Source organism: Lutra lutra, chromosome 17, assembly GCF_902655055.1.
Source record: "Lutra lutra chromosome 17, mLutLut1.2, whole genome shotgun sequence".
Taxonomy (NCBI): Eukaryota; Metazoa; Chordata; class Mammalia; order Carnivora; family Mustelidae; genus Lutra; species Lutra lutra.
Window position 1 is genome coordinate 41,748,984 of NC_062294.1, and position 24,285 is coordinate 41,773,268.

General features: G+C 50.3%; 1 protein-coding gene across 1 annotated transcript in view; it reads left to right on the forward strand.

The window, feature by feature from the left end:
* Positions 1-815: 815 nt before the first annotated feature.
* The window catches only part of CHST8 (carbohydrate sulfotransferase 8), a 130,328-nt gene continuing 106,858 nt past the window's right edge, over positions 816-24,285 (forward strand). Inside the window, exon 1 of the mRNA XM_047712526.1 lies at positions 816-1,150. The gene's annotated coding sequence lies outside the window, so the exon portion shown is untranslated. The remainder of the gene's footprint in view (positions 1,151-24,285) is intronic.

The following is a 24,285-nucleotide window of genomic DNA, read 5'->3' on the forward strand; positions in this document are numbered from 1 at the left end:
CCCTTCTCCCGTGCTGTCGAGGGTGTGTATAGGGAGGAGCTGGCTGACCCAGGGTGACTGGGTTCACGAACCCCGCCTCAGCCCCCAAATCTCAGCACCTGACTCAACAAGCACTTCAAGGAGGTAGCCCTCAAGGAAGAGCCTGGGTCATGGGTCCTTTCAGCAGAATCCAGAGCCCCAGGAATTTGGGGATGGGTGCAGACACCTGGGACCAAGGCCGCCCAAGACCTTGACCAAATTTCACTGAGGCTGTAGCCCAGGGATCCCCTCAGAACGCTGCTAGGGGCCGATCCTCAGCGTTTCACCAGCCCGGCGCCCCCGCAGCGGTCGGTCCCGAGCACGCGCCCCTGCCCAGCCGTGGTCACGGCCCGCTCCGGTGACGCCTAGTCATTTTCCCAGGTCAGCGCCGGCGTGCGACCCGCCGAGGCAGTGGCAGCACTCTGGCAGCACTCTGGCCGCGCTCTGGAGCCAAGTGGCAGTCCCGAAGCCGGCTCTCAGGGAACCCGGGAGACGGGCGCGGCCCCCCACACCACCGCCCCCACCCCCGCGGCCGTTGGACCGCGCCCAGCGGAGGCTCCCTCGAAGCGCGCGGCCAGTGGGGCCCGCCGCGGGAGCCGCAGAGCGCGCGTGGGCGCGGCGCCCGCGAGCTCCCGGGAGGGACCCGCGGATCGCAGGAGTGATCCCCTCCCGGCCCGGCCCCCGCCGCCACCGCCACCGCGGGGCGGGGCCCAGGCCGGGGGCGGGGCGCCGGGCGGGCGCGGCGTTATTTCCAGCCTTGCCGGAGGCTCCGCTCGCACTTCGCTGGGAGCCTTCCCGGCGCGCTAGCCGGATCTGACGGTTCTGTGCGGAGAGGAGAGGCCGGCGGTGGGGGCCGGGAGGTGGGAGGCGGGGGACGGACCCGGGCTCGGGGCCGAGGAAGAACACGCCACCGCACCCTCTCCTCCTCCCTCTCCTGCGCGCTCTGGCCGCCGGCCCGCGCCGCTCGCCTCACCCACCGCACCGGGCTCAGCTCGGAGCGGGAGGAGGCCCCGGGCCCAAGCTGGGGCGGAGGTCCTCCCTGCAGCCCGGAACCCGGGAGCGGAGGATTCGCCGTGGAGGACCGAGCCTGGGCTGGAGGCGCCCGCGGCCCCGCGAGTGCCGGCTGCGCCAGGTAAGTGCGCTGTGCCCCCGCCCCAGCCCTTTCCCACCCTGTGCAGCTCCCGGCCGGGAAGGGCGCCCCGAAGGGTCCCGGGAGGACCCGCGACTGCACTGCGTCCCGGCGCCGAGAAGCTGCATGGTTAAGCGTCGGAAGCCGCGGGCGGAGATAGGGCGCGCGGGGTTCCGGTCCGGCAGCGCTTCGGGGACCCGCTCCAGTAGCGGGAACTTTAATTAGACTTTTGCTCCATGGCTTTCACTTGCCGCCGCGCGTCTGTGCACTGCAGCCCTCGGGCTCCCTCAGTCCCCGCAGACGCTCTGCTCTTCTTCTCAGCTCTGGGTACCGGGCGCGGGGAGGCGGCGTCGGCGGCTGAGAGGGCCGGGCTGAAGCGCCCGAGGCGCCCAGGGCTTTCCCGCGCGCTCCAGTCCGGGACTCGGGGGCGGGTGGCGGCCAAGGGCGGGGGAGGAGTTCGGAGCTGCCTGGGATTCCCACCCAGCGGTGGAAGGTGCCCCCGCGCTCCGTCGCGCGCGTCTCCACCCTGCGACTCTCCAGGGCACCGGCCTGTTTTGTACTTGAGGCGAGTGTGTGTGCGTCAGTGATCGTGCAAAGGTGTGCGCGTGCGAGTGTCCGGGAGTCCGAACCTGGGGCGACTCGGGTGGGCGCGGGATCTGGATCTGCTTCGCCGCGGGACCCAGCCGAGCTCTGGCGGCGGCTGCAACTCCAGCTGCTAGATGCCAGTTTTGCCCGCCAGCCCTGACCTCGGTACAGGCCGGCGCCGCCAGGCGAAGGTGCGTTGGAGGGTTTTGGTTGTGCCGGTGTTGGCGCTTGAGTCGGAGGGGATCCCACTCCCTTCCCAGGCGCGGGACTCTTGCCGCCCTAACTTTGGCCCTACATGTGGTCCTCAGGCCCCGGGACCCCGACCCGGGGCTGGCCAGGCAGTCGCACAACGCCCTTGGCTGGGAGCACTCGCTGCGGGGCTGCTCTGAGAAGTAGGGGCAGATCCCGGGGTTCCCAGTGTTTATCCGTCTCCGGTATCGGGTGGCTCTCGCGTCCTTGGGCGCCTCCCTGATGGACCCTGCGCAGCTGGGACTGACTACGCTAGGGAGAATGGGTGGCAGTGTGGTTTGTGTCTGGCCCGGCAGCAGAGCAGGGGTGGAAAGTGGTTGAGTGAAGGGACCATAGCCCCTGTGGGGTGCATGGTGGGAGAGGAGGTGGCAGAGGAGGAAGGGACAGACTGACCCCTTCCCCACTTCTGGGATGCTTCCAAGCTGCACTATCAAGCCCACGTTTTGGGGGGTAACCTCTCACACCCGAGTTCACCTTGACCCTTGCCTATGGGTGGGGAACTTTTCTCAAGTCCTGCTCTAGAGCAGGGCAGCCTCTGGAACAGAGTGGCTGAACCCTCTTTAAACTTTCCCAACTGTTATGGCCTCTCCTGGCCACCCTCTGTCCCTGTCCCAAAGGCAAGGCAGACAGGAAGAGGTGACCTTCTGCTCCCTGTGGGAGACCCTTTTAAAATACAGGCTGCCCACCAGGTAGGGCAGGGCAGGGTCGAGGAGCCCTCCCAGGCAGAGTAAAAACACATTTCAGAGCCCTCATCAGACTTGCCTCTGTGAAATGACCCACAGGAGGAATAAAATGCAGACTGTGAAGAGGTTGAGTTTCATAGGACGGTCAACAATGTAATAGCATCTGAACAGAGAGAACCTCAAAGTCAGGCCCTATCCCATTCACTGCCTAACCCATGCACCCCAAGACACACCAGTAGGGCGGCTTATTTATTTATTTACTTGGACTAAAACTCCACGGAGTGAATTATGTTCCCCTGGTATTGATTTTTAAAAAGACCCCAAATTAAAAAGTCAAGGCTTTCCTTAAAACAAGGTCAAGGATTAATTATTTATAGAGAGACATCAATCAGGTGAGGTGGGGGCTCATTTATAAAACGCCTGAGTGGGCCAAAGAATCATGGGCTGATTTTCACTGGCTCCGGCTGGGAGAGGATCTGGCTTGTCTGACCTTCTGGGCTTGGCAAAGCTTTGCGAGATTGTGACTGGAGGAAGAGGCTTTGTAACTCAGCCTGCCGTTTGAGATGCCTTTTTAATCTTGTAGCCAGAATACCACTTGGGAAATTTCATGCATATTTGCTGTGTTTCCATAATGAACATTTACTGATTACAGAGTATCAAGGGAATTTCATTTTTTAAACATTTATTCAAATGTCTGTTTATGTAAGCTAATAAGTCTGGGAAAAGTTTAGTAGTGACTTTTTTTTTTTTTTTTTTTGCCGTATGGTTGTATGGTAGTTGGGAAAGCGAGCTGGTGAGCTCCTTGCAGAATTTGCTTGGGATTCACTTAAAAGGTGGGAAGTCAGAGTCTCCTAACTGGAAAGGCCCTGGCAGACTCCCTCTCTGCTCTTTGCTCAGAGTTTGTGCCAGCGTCGACCTGATAGGCTTTTTGTGGTTTTGCTGATCGAAGCCATGGGCGCTGAAAGCTTTTATCATGATTTGCTGATGCATCCGGCTGGAGGCACCTGTCATGGGTGCTGGAGTCTTGTGCGGGCTGGTGGGAAGCACGGGGGGCCCCCCTTCTCTGGCCGGCAGCCTGACTTGGAGTGGGAGATGTCTGTCTCAGCTGTCCCTGCTGTGCTTCCCTGATTCCCCCCGGGTGGGTGTGATAGCCTCCTTGGGGAAAATGTGGAGCAGGGAGGGAGCCTGTGGGCAGGATAGTGGACCAAGGGTATGGCAGTACCTTCATGAATGGCTGTGGCCATTAGAGCCAGTAAGCACTATGTGAAACAAGGGCCCTGGCCTTTCGGCTAGTCAGAAGATAACGAGTTAGAAACAGGAGATTTATGGAGGGCTGGCCCAGTGAGATCATTGTGGCCCTGCTGTGGGACAGAGAGAAATTAAAAAAAAAAAAAATCGAAGGTAGTTGTCTGGGTGTGAAATCGGAAGATGGTGTCCTGGAGCCTTAGGAAATTTGCTGGGAGCAGGAATCCTGTGCGGTGACAGCATGGGGACAGTAGGCTCCCTGGCACTGTCTTTGGAGTCAGGGCCAGGACTAGCCTGACTCCAGAGCGGCTGTGTTCCCTCCCTCCAGGGAAAAGGCCACCCCAAGGCAGAGGGAACCCCTGAGTTCAAACAACCAGGGGACAGGGCATTCAGTCAGGTGGCAGGGGACATGGGAGATGCCATCTCATTTCTTCCCAGCTGGAAGGTGTGGGACCCCATGGTCGGTAAATCACGGTGGCCCAGGATGAGACTTACAAATCGGTGGTGGGAACAAGTGATGACTTTTACCCTGCACAAAACTACTTGTCATTTGTGATCTGGGGGCACTAACAGGCACCTGCTGGTTGAAATGTAGCCTTGGCCACCAGCAGAGTGGGGGAGCCTGCGTCCAGGTGGGGACACAGCAAGAGGTAACTCTGATTCCATCTGGAAAGCCAGGAAGCCAGAGTGTGCACAGGCAAGGGGTGGGGGCTCTGCATCCCAGCTCCCCTCCTTGAAGGTGGGCCATGCCTTTCTGGGAAATCAGGGGGTGGGAGCAGGGGTGGGGGTGGGTGAGGCTCCCTGTCTCTGCCAAGCTGCTATCAGAGGTGGCCCTGGTGAGCAACAGTTATTTGAACTAAAGAGAGTTGTTAACATTGAAACCCGGAGCCAGAGGACCCCATCCCATTTTCCCATCGTCCCACCTGTTGGGGCTGTCCTCCATTCTGCCGTCAGGGAATGCTTGTGGAGCCGGTAGCAGGTGTCTGTCTCTGGGCCAGGCTCTGGGGACAGAAAGTAAACTAAACTAAGAGAGACCCCTCCCCCTGGGGGACAGCCACTCCCCCATCCCTGATTCATCACTCACTGATTCACGCCCTGCCAGATGACGCCATTGCTAAACAAGTAACCCATACGTGTGTGTTTCTAGGCTGTGACAAGCAGATAAAGGAAACATCTGGGTGATTCGGAGATGCATCGTAGAGTAGTAGCCTGCCCGGGACTGAGGGTCAGGAGGACCTCCCGGAGGAGGTGAGGCTTCAGCTGAGGTCTGAAGGAACAAACCTGGAGCTAAGAAGCAAGGAGGGGCACGGCCAGGGGGAGGGAGAGAGCTCGCCTGGCAGAGTGTGCACATGCGTGAGAGGGAAGTGCGGGAAGGCCCACGTGGCCAGCAGAGCCGAGGGGTTGATGCAAGTGGAGACACAGCCAGAGCCCTGGCCATGTAGGGCCTTGAAGGCCAGGGAGAAGCTTAGACCTTGACCCCAGCAGCTGCTGCAGAGGAGGGAGCCCAGGGAGGAGGGAGCTGTAGTAATCCTGCTGAATTACTGGGGGGTCCTAAAGAGGAGCAGACCCATGGGAATCTGCTGGGGTTCTGGTGCTGGATTTGGTGTCAATGGGGAGATTGGGAAGGCCTTCGGGACCCCGACTTCTGAATCGCCACTGGGAGCTATTGTTCCCGGAGGCCACCTCCCCAGCTGCACCCCTAGATCAAGAATTCCAGGCTCCTGTCCCCTCTGGTCGGGTCATGTCCTCCAGGGCTCAGGCAGCTGCCTCTATGCCCCTGCCCACATGGCCCACCAGCTTTCTTCTAAGTCCTTGGGCCTTCGGCTGCCTTGCCCCCCAGCAGGGAGTGAGACTCAGTAAGTGACAGTCCGGTGCCCCATGCTCTCCAGTGAGGACAAGCTGCTCTGTGTCCACTCTCCTTTTGAATTGATTGCCCACAAGGCTGCTGGCCAGAGGGGGCCCTAGCCTGGGTGTCACCCACTTAGCTTTGTGGGGCCCTGGTAGGTCCTTTAGCTGCCACCCACTTGAACCTGCCCTGGCAGCTGGACGGCACTGGAAAGGACTCGCCTCCCGTCACTCCAGCCCTCTTTCCTCCCCTTCTCCCTGTGGGAGCCCCTCTGGACCTGCTCCTGCCCTCTGCTGGGGGCTCTGCCCTGGACTTACAGCTCCCCAGCTCCCTCAGATGCCAGTGAGTTCCTTGTGGCTGTCTGCAGCTCCGCTCGGCATCCCTAGAATCCACTTGGCCCCCCAGCTCTGTCTTGCAGAGCTGGGATAGGGGGGAGCAGCTCTATGAGTCACCCCGCTTCCCGTGGTGCCCACGCTGCTGGCTGTGGGCCCCGAGCCGAGCGGCCGCTGAGCTGCAAGCAACAGCCCAGGTCGCTGTCACCTTGTCCTCACTCCGGCTGGGCCTGAGCCAGCTCCTTCCCAGCTGGGCCAGACTCAGGGACAGGAGGGGTGAGAGCCAAGGAGAGGATGCTCGGAGGTAGAGATGAATCCTCTGGCCCCAGGTGTTTCGGGAGCTGATTCCTCCAGCACTGGGACCCTTTGCCTGGAGGGTGGCATCACCACACTGTCCCTCCCTGATACCTGGGGGCTGCCTCATCACCATAGACCACTGACCAGGTGCCCAGGTGCTCATTGGTGGGAAGCTGACACAGGAGAGCCCTCTGCCAGCAGCCCTTAGTCCAGACTGACTCACACTTGGCAGACTAGTCATTCCCCCCCGCTCAAGGCTGCTTCTTCTTGGGGGCTGACTCATCTCCCTGGACAGGACCCATCTGCCCAAGCCTGTGAGCACAGAGACCCTCCAGCCCTGAGACTGGGGGGCTTTGCTTCCTGTGCTCCTGATGGGAGCGTGCCGGGCATTCAGCAAAGACTGACTGTAGTCCTTCTGTGTGTGGAGCCGCCTGCCGGGCCCAGAGGAGGCTGAGGGAGCGTACGAGCAGGTTTCCGTGCTGGTGAAAAACAGTGCTCGCTCTGGCTGTCGGGGCCACGATGAGCTCGGAGAAGGGACTCGGTGATGGCTGCTGGCAGGCAGAGTGAGCTCCACTTTGCACTCTGTCTACGCCAGCTGAGCCAGTGCCTGGTGGAGGGGGTCTGTCTACACTGGCTGCATCTAGGGTGGGAGCACGGAGACTTTCCATTCAGTCTGGGCCAGAGACCCACTCTCTGTGGGACTTTGTACAGGGTTCAGAGCCCTCAAAAGTCTCTGTGGCTTTGGGCATGGTCCCCATGCCTGGGCTCTCTAACCCTTCCCCCACGGACATGGACCCTATCCATTAGGTCCTGGCTCCCAGAGCTGACAGGGGTGAGCCTGCTGTGCAGAGCGATCCGTCTACGTTGGTTGAGCCCAGTTCCTCATGCAGGCAGTTTGTTTATATGGGTTGGGCTCAGCACACAATTCAGGCAGTCTGTCTACACTGGTCAAGTCACAGCATTATGCAAACCCTCTGTCTACAATGTTTGAGCCAGTGCTCAGAGCAGGTACTCCGTCTCTACTGGTTGAGCTGGAGGGGGGTGCAGCCAACCTGGTTTGGCTCCCTCTGCTCCCTCACCGGAATTTTCTTCTTAACCCCTTCCCTTATGTGCATTGGGGTCCAATTTGAACGCGATGTCCAAGGAGCTTTTCTTGATGGCTCCCTCTGCTTTCCCACGTCTGATTCCAACCCCTTCAGGCCAAGGTCGGTCTGGGCCGGGAGTGGGGTGGCCATGGGGCCTGGTGATGGGTGGTGAGCTCCGTGGGCTGTCCCCTGCCCTGTTGTGGCGCTCTGGGCACCGATGCTGCCTGGGGTCAGTGGCCACTGGCTCCTTGTCGTCCCGCACTGCAGCCACACACGTGCCTTTCTCTGACAGATGTCCTGTAGGTGTGGATGACTTGTTGGGTCTGTCTTGCCTTCTCCTGTTCAGATTTTGGGCGTCTTTGTCCTCTGATGTTATCTCCCTTCCCGAGGGTCGGTTTTGTTTGCACATTTAATGTCTGTTCATCTCTGGGAAGACGCGATCTAGGCCTCTTATTTACCTCTTCTCAGTCCCTCTGCTGTGAATTCAAGTGTCAAGGGGCAGCCATGAATGGCCACCAGCTCCACCTCTCTGCCTGCCCCCATGCAGCCAGCCCCGGGTTCTGAATGAAACCAGCACCCAGGGTCAGACCTCCGGGGTTCAAATCCCAGCTTCGCTACTTAGTCATCATGTGGGCTAGAGGCTCAGTTTCCTCATCTCTAAAATGGTGATAACAGTAGAATCCATGTCCTGGTGGCCATATTATTATCTTTATTATCTCCTGTATGTGGTCTGTCTGTGAGTCCCTTTCTATCTCAGGTGCAAGGATACATACTGATCAGGGCCTTGCCTGGTAACGTGACAGAGGCTTAGGGGACATGTGACCCCACTGGCTTGTGCCCCCTCAAGTCTTGCCCTTTCTAGACAGGCTCCCATCCATGCCTCTTCCCCATCCTGCATTCAGTCCATCAGAAAACTATTTTTTTTTTTTTAAGATTCTATTTATTTGACAGACAGAGATCACAAGTAGGCAGAGAGACAGGCAGAGAGAGAGAGAGAGAGAGAGAGAGATAAAGTAAGTCCCTGCTGGGGCACCTGGGTGGCTCAGTGGGTTAAGCCTCTGCCTTCGGCTCGGGTCATGATCCCAGGGTTCTGGGATCGAGCCCCTCATCGGGCTCTCTGCTCAGCGGTGAGCCTGCTTCCTCCTCTCTCTCTGCCTGTCTCTCTGCCTGTCTCTCTGCCTACTTGTGATCTCTGTCTTTCAAATAAATAAATAAAATCTTTAAAAAAAAAAAAAGTAGGTCCCTGCTGAGCAGAGAGCCTGATGCGGGGCTCGATTGATCCCAGGACCCTGGAATCATGACCTGAGCCAAAGGCAGAGGCTTTAACCCACTGAGCCACCCAGGCGCCCCAGAAAACTTTTTATCCTGAGTGCAGTATGCATACCGAGATTGTGTGCACCGCGTCGTGAAATCCCACAAGCCAAACACACCTATATACCAGCCCCTAGAGCAGGACTGGGAATGTGACTGGTGTCCTGGCAGTCCCTTGGTCCCCTTCCAGGCCTTTCTGCTCTACCGCGGCTAACTGCTATCCTCCCTGGGAATGGCACTGATCTGTTCTCCTTGTCTTTGAACTTGATGTCAGTGGAATCCAAAGTCTGTACACTCCGGGGTTTGGCTTATCGCCCTGGGCGTGAGACCCATCCACCTTGTTTATTTGTTCTCACAACTATGTGGGATGCCGTTGTGCGAATGTACCCCAGTGTACGTCTTCATTCTCCGGCTGACCGACACTGGGATTGCTCAGAGTTTGGGGTTGTGGTGAATAGTGCTGCTGGGGACATTCCCGCTCGTGTCTCTTGGGCACAGGTGCTCGCCTTAACGAACATCGACCGAGAAGAGAATTGCTGGGTCTCGGGGCGCGTGTAGGTTCACCTGTGCAGGTGCTGTGGGTTGTCTGACGTGGTTGTGTTAATCCCCCACATGGACATCAGTTAGCTCTGAGAGTTCCCGTTGCTCCACACCCTTGTCGACACTTTCCTGGGGCCCATGTGTTTTTGTTTTTTTTTTTTTTTCATTTTATCCATCCCATGAGTATGTAGAGATATCACACTGGAGTTTTAATTTTATTTTCCAGATGACTGATACAGTTTATTTATTTATTTGGCTAAGGATTTGTTGAACTTGACACTGTTATTGAACAAATTTGAAGATTCACTTCCATCTTGCATATTGTGGGTATTTTAAGTGTCTGGGGGTGCTTGTGATTCCCTCTGTGGGACAGGCTTGAATCTGCCTGTTGGAGGATAATGGGTGCCGATGACAGGTGTTTCTCTGGATGAGACTGGGGGTCCGGCCACTGGCCTCAGGATCACCCCGGGAGCTGTGAGAGATGCAGGCACTGGGCCCCGGCCCCAGCCCCTAGTCACCAAATAAACCCCTGTGTTCTCTCCATCTCTCTGTGGCTAATCTTTCTTTCCCTTCACACATTCCATGAGCATGAGCCATCTGTCCATCATGTTCACTGCCGTATCCCAGAACCTAAAACAGTCCTGGCGTACAGTGGGTCCCCACTGACCTGCCCATTGACTTCTGTGCTCTCCCACCCCAGCTGTCTTGATGGGGTTTTGTCCATAGCCTGGGCTGCTATGGGGAGGGTTCTGGGAATTGGGCTCTGGTGCCTCAGAGGGTATCCCGTCCTGGTGCTCTGCCCTTCTAAATGACCTCCTTGTCTCCAGAGCCAGCTTCTGACCAAGGCCTTTGGGTCCTAGGCCCAATACTCTGTGTTGGTGTCCCCAAATCCCTGTATACCCCCAGAGCTCCGGGCATTGGCCATTTAGGAACAACTCTTGGGTGACCTTATGTCTGATGGGCTTCTCTGTCATTGGGTCCCTCTGGAGAAGCCTGAAAACGCCCCCCAAATGCAGCACTCCGTCCCTGTGCCATTCCATGTCCTCTGTTTCACAGATGACACACCCCTGGGTCAAGGGAAGGCAGGAGGGACAAGTCTATGACCACCTCATCCACTCCTGCCCAAAACAGGAGTGGTTCCCATCAAAAGGGGATAAAGCCTCCTTTCTTTGGGTGTTTCTTGTTCCCTTTCTTCTCAACTCAGACATACTTACTTGGAAGGCAGTATGGCCTGGGGGATGAGAGCTCTGGGTCAGACCTGTTGGGTTCAAATCAAGGTTCTGTTCTTGTTTGGTTTTTTGTTTTTTTTAAATTTTTTAAAAAAGATTTTATTTAGTTATTTATTTGACAGACAGAGATCACAAGTAGGTAGAGAGGCAGGCAGAGAGAGAGAGAGGAGGAAGCAGGCTCCCCTCTGAGCAGAGAGCCCGATGTGGGGCTCCATCCCAGGACCCTGGGATCACGACCCGAGCCGAAGGCAGAGGCTTTAACCCACTGAGCCACCCAGGCGCCCCTTGTTTGATTTTTAGACCAACCCCTTCCCCCCAGGGAAGAAAGGGCGATTCACACACACAAGCCTGATGCCACCGGCAGGGGATGGCTAGGGTGGCCAAGATCTCTGAGTTTGAAGAGTGAGAACAAGGTATTCTGGCGGGGCATCTGCAGGCAGGAGGCTTGGGCTGGTCCTCAAATTCGCGGAGGGGAAGATGACACCTGATGGGTCACTCAGTGTGAGCCCCACCCTTGAGGGTCCGCAGGAAAGGGAGTTCTGAGCTGACAAGAGAACACAGTCTCGTTTACCCAACACCCAAAGGCACAGAGTAATGATTAGAGTTCATTGGTGAGTTATGGACGGCTTCCTGGAGGAGGTGAGCTGGGGATTGCATGTTAAAGGCCAAGAGTGAGAACTTTTTCCCGGTGTTGGTAGAATTCTCTCCAAACTGTAGAATCATGGGGCACGGACGGTGGGAGCCACATACCATTGGCTTTAAAATAGGGCAAAAAGAATCTGTGACACACACAGTGTGTTTATGCGGTGTGGAGGTGGTGTGCAAAATGGAAGAGCTAAAAGCAGTTTGGGAAAAACAACACCTTTTTTTGTTGTTGTTGTTTTTTTGGTGGAAAGACAGATTAGAAGGGTTTACGCTCTTCTGTGATAACTAATATGAAAGGTTTATCAAAGTTAAAAAAAAAAAAACAAACCCTTGACGCTTTCTCCAAAATTGATTTGAAGACTTGGCAGATTTGAAGAATCGTTCAGTAGCGTTTTATGGGTCGATGCTAATTTGATGCAGCAGACCCGTGCATCACGCCAATTTACTGCCAAACCAACATTAAGCACAGACCTTTCGTGCAAGGTTTATAGGCGGACAGCTCATAAAGATGCATGCTTGACAAGTATTCTGCTTCTCTTAGGATGTGCGATATGAAGTGTTTATCAAAAACTAACTAAATCGCCCTCGCCTTTTCCTCGTAAACAATCTCCAGGGACTTCAGGCCTGGATCGCAGGTGATAATTCCCGTGCAATATTTCACTGCTCTGGCTTCTGGTACTCGGGGAGCCTTTGTCTCCAAAAGCCACAGGTAACAATCCTCTGGGGTGGAGGGTGCCCTTAGGGACCACTTTGGAAAGAACGTGTAACCCAGGCCACAGGAAAGCCAGTAATGTTCTTCCTACCAGGGTCTCCTAAAAGCAGTCGAAGTTTGCACCTGAATGAAATCTGTGGCCCCAAGGAAATACATCTCCTGCCTTCGTTTTTGTTTCCTGGGCTGATGTGTGATGGGTGATCACCGCATGTCTCTCTTGGTCCAAATACGTGTCAGAGCCTTGTCAATAAGGAGATCACCCAGCTCTGTTTTGCTCGTCAGAAAGTGCTTAACCATAAAAATTGCTGAAACTCCTGTCTTTCACCACCGAAAACTACAGCTCATGTTTTCCACAAAGGAAAAGTGGACTTCAGTGGTCCTTGGCTCCTCTGCTCACCTCCAGGCCCCCCAGTGTCTCCCAGCCCCGTGTTAATTACAGGGATTCCAAAGAAGCAGGTTGCTGGGGGGAGGGGGCCTATGGTGCGTAGACCGCCAGTGAGCAGGGAGCCTCGTGGGTTTTCACAGGGGGAAATTTGATCTTGGGCAAATGTCAAGACATTTTTGAAATCTGTGTTATGATATCAGCTCATTGCCAGTGTAGGGCTTCATCTGGATTTCATAAATATTGAATGGACCTTGGCCAGCTGGAGAACACAACAGCTAACCCCTCCCCAACACACACACACACACACACACACACACACACCCATGGCCATCGCAATCTATTGCTGAGTTGTCCTGAAAAGCCAATTGGTGATATTTCAATCACAATGTTCTAACAAATTCCATTCAAATTCCTTTGGAATGGGAGCTAAGCCTTCCTCCTGCTGCTGAGAGAATGATATGCTAAATGTAGCTTCCTGGGGCCCTGGCAGCCATCCAGGCTTTGTAATTTATAGTTCTCCTTCGTGGTTCTCCAAGTGACCTTGGAACCTCCATGCTGGTGGATTTCTTAGGTTCGCACGTTGCCCTCTGTCATCATCTCGTAAGAGACGGGTCCCCAGGCGCCCTTCCAGCACCCACCAGCCTGGAGCTGGAGAGAAAGGATGTGAGCCGGGGCGTCCAGGGAGCCCATGGCAGGTGATTGGAAGATTGCTTGTTTGCTTGTGACCTTTCCTCTGAAATTGATGTTGGCCACGAGCAACAGTCCAATATTGTGTTTCAAGGCAGCCTGCTGGTGACAGGAGCCTCCCCCCAGCCCCCGCACACAGCAGGTAATCCTGGAAAAGAAGGGGAGGGGACACTCCGTGCAATTACATTCATCAGCTATTTCTGGTTGGGGAATAAACAAAATGGCCCAAAGTGCTGCTGTTACAGATTCTAGCAGAGGAGTGGCGTGTAGGAAAGATTAATGTACAATTAAAACCCGTGTACGGGTAAATTACAGGGTGACAGCTATCTAATGCAAACACCGCAGACGTGTAATTAAGAGGAGTTACGGGCTCTGGAGGATGGATTTGCTGAGGAAAGTGCTAGGGAGCTGTCTGGGGAGCTGGCAGGACTGGGGCAGGCGCCTTGGGCCAGAGGGGAGGAGGCAGGGTGGCTGGGGAGGTGGAGAGGGAGAGTCCCACAGCCTATGGGTGGGGGCAGCCAAGAGGCAGTGGGTGGGTGGGTGGGCACTGCAGTTCCTTCTGGGTGAAGCAGTCTACCTCCCCAGCCTCGGCCAAGTCTTGTTCCAAGCTTCCAGCTCTTTCTGGGGCCACCCCACTCTCCCCCTCCTCACCTTTGGCTCTGTGGCCATGAGCGCCCATGGATGTCTTTTTTTTTCTTTAAACGTTTTTAATTTCTCTTGCTTTGTCAGCTTTTTAAGGAATATGTTACATTATGTGGAAATTGGATGCTAACAAGATTTGTATGAATAAATTAGACTCTTAACTTTTTATGTTATTACAGAATTGAAATGGACCCTAATGACAGTCAGAATTAATGTTCTGTTTCAAATAAATGCCAGGGATGTGACTGAATTTTCAGTGCACTCTCCTGTCTTGAGTGTCTGGCCCTTTCCTGAGAGGCCTTTCTGGAGAGCAAGTGGGAGACCCCTCCGGGCCTTTCTCGTGGGACAGCCTTCTCGCCCCGCCTGTCCACAGTGGGCGTGCTGGGAAACTGCCGCTGCTGCTCCCAGAAGTACCCCCCAAGAAGAACAGCCCTTGGCCTGGGGGTGCTCCTTGCCCAAGGGTACGTCCCTCACTGTGTCCTGCAGCCCCAGAGCGCCCTATGGGATCAGCTGAGGCCTCACTGCCTTTCTCTCTGCTGGCTCCTGCCCCCTCACTTCCTCACAGGGGTCTCCCAGGAAGCCTCCCCAGGGAACTCAGCCCGCCACACTGGCTCTCAGGGATTTCAGATTTCCTACACCAGACCTCTGCCCAGGTGTCTCTTCTGCTGCAATCAGAGCCCCCAAGGACCAGGATCAGTCTTTCTGCTCTCTGTCCCCTTCTTGAACCCCGGACTGGATGCCATGCTGATGGGATCTTGGCCTCGGTCCTGTTCCTCTTTGTAGGGTTTAAGTGGCAAGCATTGGGACCAAAGGGATCTCCCGGATCTGACTCCCAAACCACCTGGCTCTGTGTAGGGGGCAGACTTGGAGGGATTTTCTGTGATGAAAACTCCCATGTCCCAAAGGGCAAGGTTATTGGGGGGCTGAGGACACAGGGTTGGGGACCACAGGTGATGGTGGGAGGGAGGGGCCTGGTAAAGTATCAGAGAGCGGGAGGCAGTCCAGACCTGGAGCAGCCTAGGTGAGGGGCTCAGACCCACTCAGGACGCATGGCAACAGACACACATGGGGTCTGGGAGGCCAGGAACCTTACCCCTTGGAAGGGAGCAGTAGATCCCAGGCACTGACTGTCCTACCAGGGTGGGGGCCCGGGGTGGCCAGATATTTGAACATTCAAGAACAGACAGATTTTTGTACAAATTCTGTTCCTTTGGAGTATGGAGACTAATCCTGAATTTAAAAATCAGTCTTGCACTGACCACACAATGTGTCTGTGACCTGTATCTCCCTTCTGGGCTGGAAGAATTTGCAACCCAGTTTTATTGGCAAGGTGGACAGTTTCCCTCCTAGAAGGCGAGAGCCAGAGCCCCTGGAAAGGGACAGTAACTGCGGAGACCACAGGCCATGGCTGTGCAGAGCTATTGGGCTGCAGGCAACAGTGGCCTGCCCACATGAGGCCTCTGTCCTGACCCTGCCCCCATCTGCTGGGAAGGGGGTTTTGGGCATCCATGCTGCTGGGTGGGCCCCGAGTAAGGTTGGCTTCTGGCAAGATTAACCCTGCGCCGTCGGGCCACTCCATGTGGGGCTCCATGGCTGAATGGGTAGCAAAGGAGCCTGTGTGGACTCCCACCCTACATCTGACAGACCTCACCTTCAGCATTTCCTGTCTCCTCCTTCACAAGTCCTAGAAAACCCCTGCAAAAAGGCTTTAGCAAGAGTAGAAAAAAGATTAAAAAAAAAAGTAAAAATAAGAAAATAAAAGTCTAACCACCCACTCAGCACGTTTTCTGGAGCTGGGGTTCCCATACATTGTTACAGAGAGGGAATAGCTTATATTTATATCTCTTTATATGCATAAACTCGTAAGTCATATTCATTTTATAAAAATGTAATAATTTTTATCCCTACTGCACATACCCTGGTTAATCACTGTATATATCATGAACGCCTTTCCAGGGTAACGGATCTATTTCCATCCCACGTTTGACACCTGCACAACATTACTTCATGTGAATTTATCATAATTTATATAAACAGTTCCCTGTTGGACATTTTGGTGGTTTTCATTTTTGTTTTTCAATATTAAAGAACGTCAAAGCGAACGGTCTTGCTGTATTCCTTGGTGTCATTTCAGGATAAATTTCCAGAAGTGGAATTGTTGGCTCCGAGGGTCTGCATGGGTAAGACTTTTAATATTTCCTGACAAATCACCTTTCCAGAAAGACCCAGCAGTGCATGAGTGTGCCTTTTTCGCACCGGCGAATCTTCATTTTTTTTAATCTTTGTCAATTTGATAGGTTAAAGAGGGGCGTGCTTAGTGCTTTTTAACAATAACTTGAATTTTTGTCAAAGTAATATATCTATATGTAGTTTAAAAAGCATAGGTAGTAGAAGGCTTATAATAAACCCAGCACTCCCCTGCTTCATCCCTCACCATGTCTCCCATCCCGCCCCCCAGAGGCAAGCCCCTAGGACTCTTTCCTCTGTATTTCTGCATAGCCTGTATACTGCAGGCGTAGAATGGCCAACCAATCATCAGACCACCGTTTATGGAGCACCTACCCTTTGCTGACCGATTTCCAAATGCCATCATTATCGTTTGCTTAAGTCTTTTATTTCCTGGGCCCATGTGTGGCCTCTTCTGTTTTAGTCTGCCTATTTTAGGACCAGAACCCACTATTTTAATTAATGTATCACATGAACACGTTTTTAATATTGTAGAGGGCAAGCGTTTTTCCGTTATTCTTGTGTGACTCCACATTTTTATTCTTTTAGAGGTGCCCTTTAGAAGGAACTGTTGGCTCAAGTTTCCGATGATATCCCACAGAGATTTGTGTTGGGGTGGTGTTTCATTTCTAGATAAACTTGGGATAAATTGGGAGATAAATTGACCTATTAATATCTTTATTACGTTTTGCCATATTGAGTCTTGTGATACCTTGAATCGACAAATTTTTATTGAGAACCAGCCATGGGCCAGACATTGTTCTAGGCATTGGGTTTATCCCAGGAAACAAAGTAGAGGAAGATCCCAGCTCCCACGAAGCCAACATAACAGTTACTTTGGAGAGCCAAGCAGGGTAAGGGGGATTGGAAGTGTGGGGTGGGGGTGGGGCGAATGGAAGTACTGAGCGGGGTGGTCAGCGTGGGTGCCATTGAGAAGGGGAGACGTGAGCGGACATGAGATTTGGGGGGAATGTCGGCATGGACCATAGAGATGATCCAGACCAGTGGTTCTCCACCTGGGACAGTTGTGCCCCCAGGGGATTCGGGAGGCTACTGGCATCTAGTGGGGACAGGCCAGGGATGCTTCTGAACGTCCTACCATGCACAAGACAGTCCCCACAACAAAGAATTGTCTGGCCCCAATTGTTGATAGTGCCAAGATTGAGAAGTCTTGACCCAGGCGAATATCTGCCAGGCAAGGGGATACTCAGTAAAAAGTCTTAAGGCAGGAATAAGGAACAGCAAAGAGGTAGAGGGAGGGCCAGGGGAGCTGGGAATGAGGCCACAGAGGTGGGTTGGGAGGAAATGGGGAGAGGGCCAATGATCTGGGCCTTGTAGGGAAGGATAAGGAAATTGACTTTACTGCCAGTGAGTTGGGGAGCCACTGTGGGGTATTGAACAGAGGAGTGCCATGATTGAAGTATGTTTTGAGAGGATCGCTCTTCTTGCTACTGTGCTGAGGGGCAAAGAGCTGGTAGGTTCTTACAGTGAGATGATGGTCTGAGCCAAGATGGTGTCAGCAACGTGGAGTGAATAGGTCAGATTCCAGGTCAGTTTTTGTTTTTTTTTTAAAGATTATTTATTTATTTATTTGACAGAGAGAGATCACAAGCAGGCAGAGAGGCAGGCAGAGAGAGAGGAGGAAGCAGGCTCCCTGCTGAGCAGAGAGCCCGATGCGGGGCTCGATCCCAGGACCCTGAGATCATGACCTGAGCCGAAGGCAGCGGCTTAACCCACCGAGCCACCCAGGCGCCCCCCAGGTCAGTTTTGAAGGCAGAGCCAGCAGGATCTCCTCATGGATTGAATGGGGTGTGAGGAAAGGAAAACTTTAGTCTGAGCGCCTGGAAGGATGGAGTTACCCCAACTGAGTTGGGAAAGACAGTGGGCACAGCAGGTGTTAGAGGGGTTTAGACCAGAAGTTCAGTTAACACATACTGTATTTGAGATGTCTAGTACACATGCAACTGTGTATGTTGGTTGTTTGGTTGGATATACAAGTGTGGAGTTATGGAGAGAGCTGGACATATAAATTTAGGAGTCATCAGTACATGGTTTTTGAAGCCATAAGACTGATTGAGGTCAGTTAACCAGTGAGTGTAGAAAGAGAAGAGAAGACCGATAGCTGACACCTAGAATATTCCAACAGGAAGAAGTCAGGTTGATGAGGAGGGACCAAGATCAAAGGGTCAAGAAGTGACCAGTGAGGTGGGAAGAAACCAGGAGAACATAGCATCTTGGGGGCCAAGGGAAGAGAGTGCCTCATGGAGTGCATCGGTCACCTGTGTCAACGCTGGTGGAGGACCCGAGATGGACCAATGGAATCGGCAGTGCACCTGAAGAGGAGTGCCTTTGGTGGAGTGGAGGGAACAATGTTCTGATTTAAGTGGGACTATGAGACAATGGCAAGAGTTGAGAATATGAGTAATAAGAGGCTTTGCTGCGAAGGAGAGCAAAGAAATGGGAAGGTTGCTGCTGAGGGAAGAGGGGCTGAGACGGTTTCTGTTTTTGCTTTTAGGTAAAGGGGAGAAATAGCATGTTTTTATGTTGATGGGGATGACCCAATAGAAGGTGGGAGATTCTGTAGGTAGAAGAGAGGATAGCTGGAGCAAAGTCTGGTAGAAGGAGCATTGAAGTTGGTGGAAGTCGAGGGATTGGCTCTAGGAGCACAGACTTAAGCTCTGGTGAGAGCTAAGAAGGCAGAATAGTGGGTACAGATCTGGTGACTGGAATATGGAAATTCTCTCTCTCTCTCTCTTGCCACAGCCCCTCCCCCCACTTTATTGGGATAGAATCACATGACATTCTCCCATTTAAAGTGAATAATTCAGTGGTTCTCTTTCTTTCTTTAAGATTTTATTTATTTATTTGACAGAGAGAGATCACAAGTAGGCAGAGAGAGAGAGCAGGAAGCAGGCTCCCTGCTGAGCAGAAAGCCCCATGCTGGGCTCGATCCCATGACCTGAGCTGAAGGCAGAGGCTTAACCCACTGAGCACCCCCAAACTACTAGAACTCATACAGCAATTCAGTAACGTGGCAGGATACAAAGTCAATGTACAGAAATCAGTGGCTTTCTTATACACTAACAATGAAAATACAGAAAGGGAAATTAGAGAATCGATTCCATTTACTATAGCACGAAGAACCATAAGATACCTGGGAATAAACCTAACCAAAGAGGTAAAGGATCTGTACTCGAGGAACTACAGAACACTCATGGAAGAAATTGAAGAAGACACAAAAAGATGGAAGACCATTCCATGCTCTTGGATCGGGAGAATAAACATTGTTAAAATGTCTCTATACTGCCTAGAGCAATCTATACTTTTAATGCCATTCCAATCAAAATTCCACCGGTATTCTTAACCCACTGAGCCCCCAGGCACCCCAATTCAGTGGTTTTCACTACGTTCACAGAGTTGTGCAACCATCACCAAAAAGAAACCCTATCTATGTTACTAGTCACTCCCTATTGATACCTCCCCAATCCTAGGCAACCCCTCATCTACTTTGTGTCTCTCTAAATTTATCTATTGTGGACATTTCAGGTAAATAAATCATGTAATAGGTGGTCCTTTTGCTTTGTTTTGTTTTGTTTTCACTTAGCATAATGGTTTCCATGTTATCCCTGTTGTGGTACCTCTTCATTCCTTTTTATAGCTGAATAATATTCCATTGTATGGATATACCACACTTATTATTGTATCTTTTCACCCATTGATGGACATTTGGGTTGTTCTTGCTTTTTGGTTATTATTAATAAAACTGCCAGGTACACATTTGTGCACAAGGTTTTTGTGAATATATGTTTTCATTTCTCTGTGGTATATACAGAGGGGTGGAAATCCTGGGTCCTTTGATAACTCTGTGCTTAACCTTTTGAAGAACTGCCAGATTGTTTTGCAAAATGGCAGCACCATTTGACATTCCCACCAGCAATGTATGGGTGCTCTAATTTCTTAATCTCCTCAGCCATACTTGTTACTGTCTGTTCTTTGGTCCATAGCCATCATAGAGAGTGCGAAGCAATCTATGATTTGCATTTAGCATTTGATTTCATTAGAGTTTTTTTTTTTAAAGATTTTATTTATTTGTCAGAGAGAGAGAGGGAGAGAGAGCGAGCACAGGCAGACAGAGTGGCAGGCAGAGGCAGAGGGAGAAGCAGGCTCCCTGCCGAGCAAGGAGCCCGATGTGGGACTCGATCCCAGGACGCTGGGATCATGACCTGAGCCGAAGGCAGCTGCTTAACCAACTGAGCCACCCAGGCGTCCCTCATTAGAGTTTTGATTTGCATTTCCGTAATGACTCATGATGTAGAGTGTCTTTTCACGTGCTTATTGGTCATTTGTACCTCTTTGGGAAATGTCTATTCAAATCCTTTGCCTATAAATTTATTAAGTTTTGTGAATTATGGAATTGTAAGAGTTCTTTATGTATTCTGGGTATAAGTTCCTTATCAGCTATATGATTTGCATGTGTTTTATCCTATTTTGTGTATTATCTTATCACTTTCTTTTTCTTTTTTTTTTTTTAAAGATTTTATTTATTTATTTGACAGAGAGAGATCACAAGTAGGCAGAGAGGCAGGCAGAGAGAGAGGAAGGGAAGCAGGCTTCCTGCTGAGCAGCGAGGCCGATGCGGGACTCGATCCCAGGACTCCGGGATCATGACCTGAGCCGAAGGCAGCGGCTTAACCCACTGAGCCACCCAGGCGCCCTATCTTATCACTTTCTTGATGGTATCACTTGCAGTGGTAAAGTTTTTAATTCCAGTGAAGTCCGACTTATGTATTTTGTTGTTGTTGTGGTTTGTTTCTTTGGTATTGTGTCCAAAAAAGCCTAACCCAAAGTCATGAAGATTTACTCCTTTCTTTTTTTTTTTTTTTAAGGTTTATTTATTTATTTTAGAGAGGGAGAGCGAGAGCATGTGCGCACAGGAGCAAGAGAGAGAGAGAATGTGCACATGTACATGCCCACACAGGGAAGGGGAGGGGCTAAGGGAGAGGGAGAGGGAGAATCTAAAGCAGACTCTCCCCCCGCCCCCGCTCCATCTCATGACCCCAAGATCCCAACCTGAGCTGAAATCAAGAGTCAGATGCTTAACCAATTGAGCCACCCACGTGCCCCAAGATTTTCTCCTTTCTGCTTTTTTATTTATTCATGTTTTTTATTTAATTTTCCTTTCTATTTGAAGTTGCAAGTATTCCCAGGATATTAAACAGTAGTGGGCTTTCCTTGTTCTATTCCTGACACTAATGTTTCACCATTAATCATTGATGCTGTCAATACGGTAAGATTTTTAGAACTTAAAAAAAAATAAAGTATCCCAGGGGCGCCTGGGTGTCTCAGTCGTTAAGTGTCTGCCTTTGACTCAGGTCGTGATTCCGGAGTCCTGGGATCAAGCCCTGAATCAGGCTCCCTGCTCAGTGGGGAGCCTGCATCTCCCTCTCCCACTGCTGCTCTGCCTGCTTGTGCTCTCTCTCCTTCTCTGTCAAATAAATAAATAAAATCTTAAAAAAAAAATAAAGTATCCCATATACATTTGTGTTTATGAATAATCAAGGACTTCTTCCCAAATTTATTTGATCCATCTATGGAGATAAACATGGTTTTCTTTTTTGATCCTATTGATGCAATAAATTATATTAATAGATATCTAATATCTGTTATGGCAATTCTGTAATGCATTTCTGGATTAATCTTAATTTGTTGGGGGTACATAATTATTTTATTATACTACTGCTTAATAGCCGGAAGTTTTATAATTTCCTTTGTGATTCTTTGGCTCATGAATTATTGAGACTCTTAAACATCTTAAGGGCATTTTTTTCTTTTCTGCTTTTCAGTTATTGCACAATAGTCAGAAATTGTGGTTTGCATGCTATTGATTCTTTAATTTTAATTGAGAACTGCTTTGTGTCCTGGTTGGTATATGGTCTTTTTTCCCCCCATTATATTTAAAATGACATTTTAAATGATATGTATCATTTAAAATAATACATACCCTCTAATTGTTCGGTGCAGAATTCTATCTGTATCATCTATATCTATCTATATACAATCTTCAGTTAGTCTTGTTACTTGTACTATTTGTATCTTTTATATCCTTAAATTTTTTTGATGCTTAATTTATCAACTTCAGAGGGAGATGTGTTAAAATCTCCCAATATGATTATGAATTTGTTTATTTTTCTTTATAATCTTATCATTGTTTACTCTATATTTTTCAAAAGCTTTATTATTAGGTGCAGATAGGTTCAAGATTATGATATCTTCTTAGTGAATTACCCCTTTTTTCTTTGTGTAATGACTCTTTTAATCCCTATTGATGCTTTTTTTGCTTTACATACTGTTTTGCCTTATATATTACTATTATGAAAACAACCTTTGCTTTGTTATTTATGTATCTTTTGTTTGTTATGTATCTTTGTTACCTTTTCAGTATCTCTTGACTTCCAGCATTTTTGCATCATGCTTTGGAAGGGTCTCATAACCAGTTAATCTTTTTTTGTGTGGTTACTGGTGTATTTGCATTCTTTGTTTTGTTTTATTTTGTGTTTTTTACTTTCCTTGGTTTTTCATTGTTTCTTCTTTTTTCAAAAAAAAAGGTTTTTTTTTTTTTTTAAGATTTTATTTATTTAGTTGACTGACAGAGATCACAAGTAGGCAGAGAGGCAGGTGGAGAGAGAAGGAGGGAAGCAGGCTCCCTGTTGAGCAGAAAGCCTGATGCAGGGCTCGATCCCAGGACCCTGAGATCATGACCTGGGCTGAAGGCAGAGGCTTTAACCCACTGAGCCACCCAAGCCCAAGTGCCCCTCAAAAAAAAATGTTTATCAGTCGATGGAAAAATATTACTTAGCCATCAAAAAGAATGAAATCTTACCATTTGGAATGACATGGATGGAGCTAGAGTGTATTATGCTAAGCAAGTAAGTTAGAGAAAGACAAATACCATATGATTTCACTCGTATGTGGAGGTTAAGACATAAAACAGAGGCGCATAGGGGAAAAAGAGAGGCAAACCAAGAAACAGTCAACTATAGAGAACGAGCTGTTAGTTATCAGAAGGATGGTGGTTAAGGGGTAGGTTAAATAAGAATAGGGATTAAGGAGGGCACTTGTGATGAACACTGAGTGTTGTATGGAACTGTTGAATCACTAAATTGTACACCTGAAACTAGTATTACACAGTATGTTAACCGACTGGAATTTAAATAAAAACTTAAAATATTTTCTGCTTTCTGCAAAGTTGATTTTCCTTTCCTTTCTTTTTTTCTTATTTCACTCCCTCTACTGATTTAGAAGTTACGCATTCTATTATTTATTCTTTCGGTGATTACTTTCACCTTTTTAATGTGCATACTTGGCTTAACACAGTGTGAATGACTCCAAGATTTCTGCCTTCCTCCAGAACAACACAATGATGACAGAACACTTCAGTTCTGATCATACCCCATCTTATATCTTTTGTCTATTTTTAGCACTATATTGTTAATAAGCTCCTAATTTTTTTATCAATGTTACTGTCATTAATATTTACAATTAATAGTTAGTTAGATTGATTGCTGTTTTCCAAGTTCTTTGCTCACTCCTGCTTAGTGTGTCCTACTCTCTGGGTTCCATTTCCTCCTGCTTCCTATAACTGCTTTCTTTAGTCCTTTCAGGGAAGGCTTGTGGAAATGCCCTTGGATTTTGTTCATTTAAGTATGATTTTGCCCTTGAATGGTTGAGCTGGGTCTAGAACTCTGGGATGATAGGTGTTTTCCTTTAGCCCTTGAAGAGCTAGATTATTGTTTTCTGGTCTCTACCATTTGTCAAAGGAGCCCTGGCGTTAGTCTGCCAGTCGTTTGTGGATAATATCTTTCTCTCTGGTTGTTTTGGTGATTTTCTCTTTGCTTTGATATTTCAGCTTCCCTTGGGAATATCTAGGTATATAATTTTCTTTTCCCTGCTTGGAAGTTGAACAGTTATTTATTCAATTGTATGGTTGTCTCAAGTTCTGAAGTTTTCAGTCATTATCTCTTTAAATAGGTCCTTTCCTTACTAGCCCTTTAAAGGCCAGCCACTTGTGTGAGGGACGTGATGGGTAAGAACATGGACTCTGGAGATAGCTCTGTGGATTCAACCTTCGTCAGTGCTTAATAGTTGAGGACAATGACTTAAACTCTCTGTTTCTCAGTTTTCTCATCTAGAAATTGGGCATAATAATAAACTCTTAGGTTGTTGTGATAATTAAATGAGTTAATATATGTAGAGTGATTAAAATGGCTCCTGGCATATGGTCGGCCCTATGTGAGCCTTAGTTTCTAGTGTTCCCTGAAGGGCTCCAGAGACCCTATACTGATGCTAACATGATTATACATTTTCTAGATGCATCTGACTTTGTTTCAGTCCCTGGGGATGCATTTCTTCCAGTCTCCATGCCTATTAGTATCGTTTTGG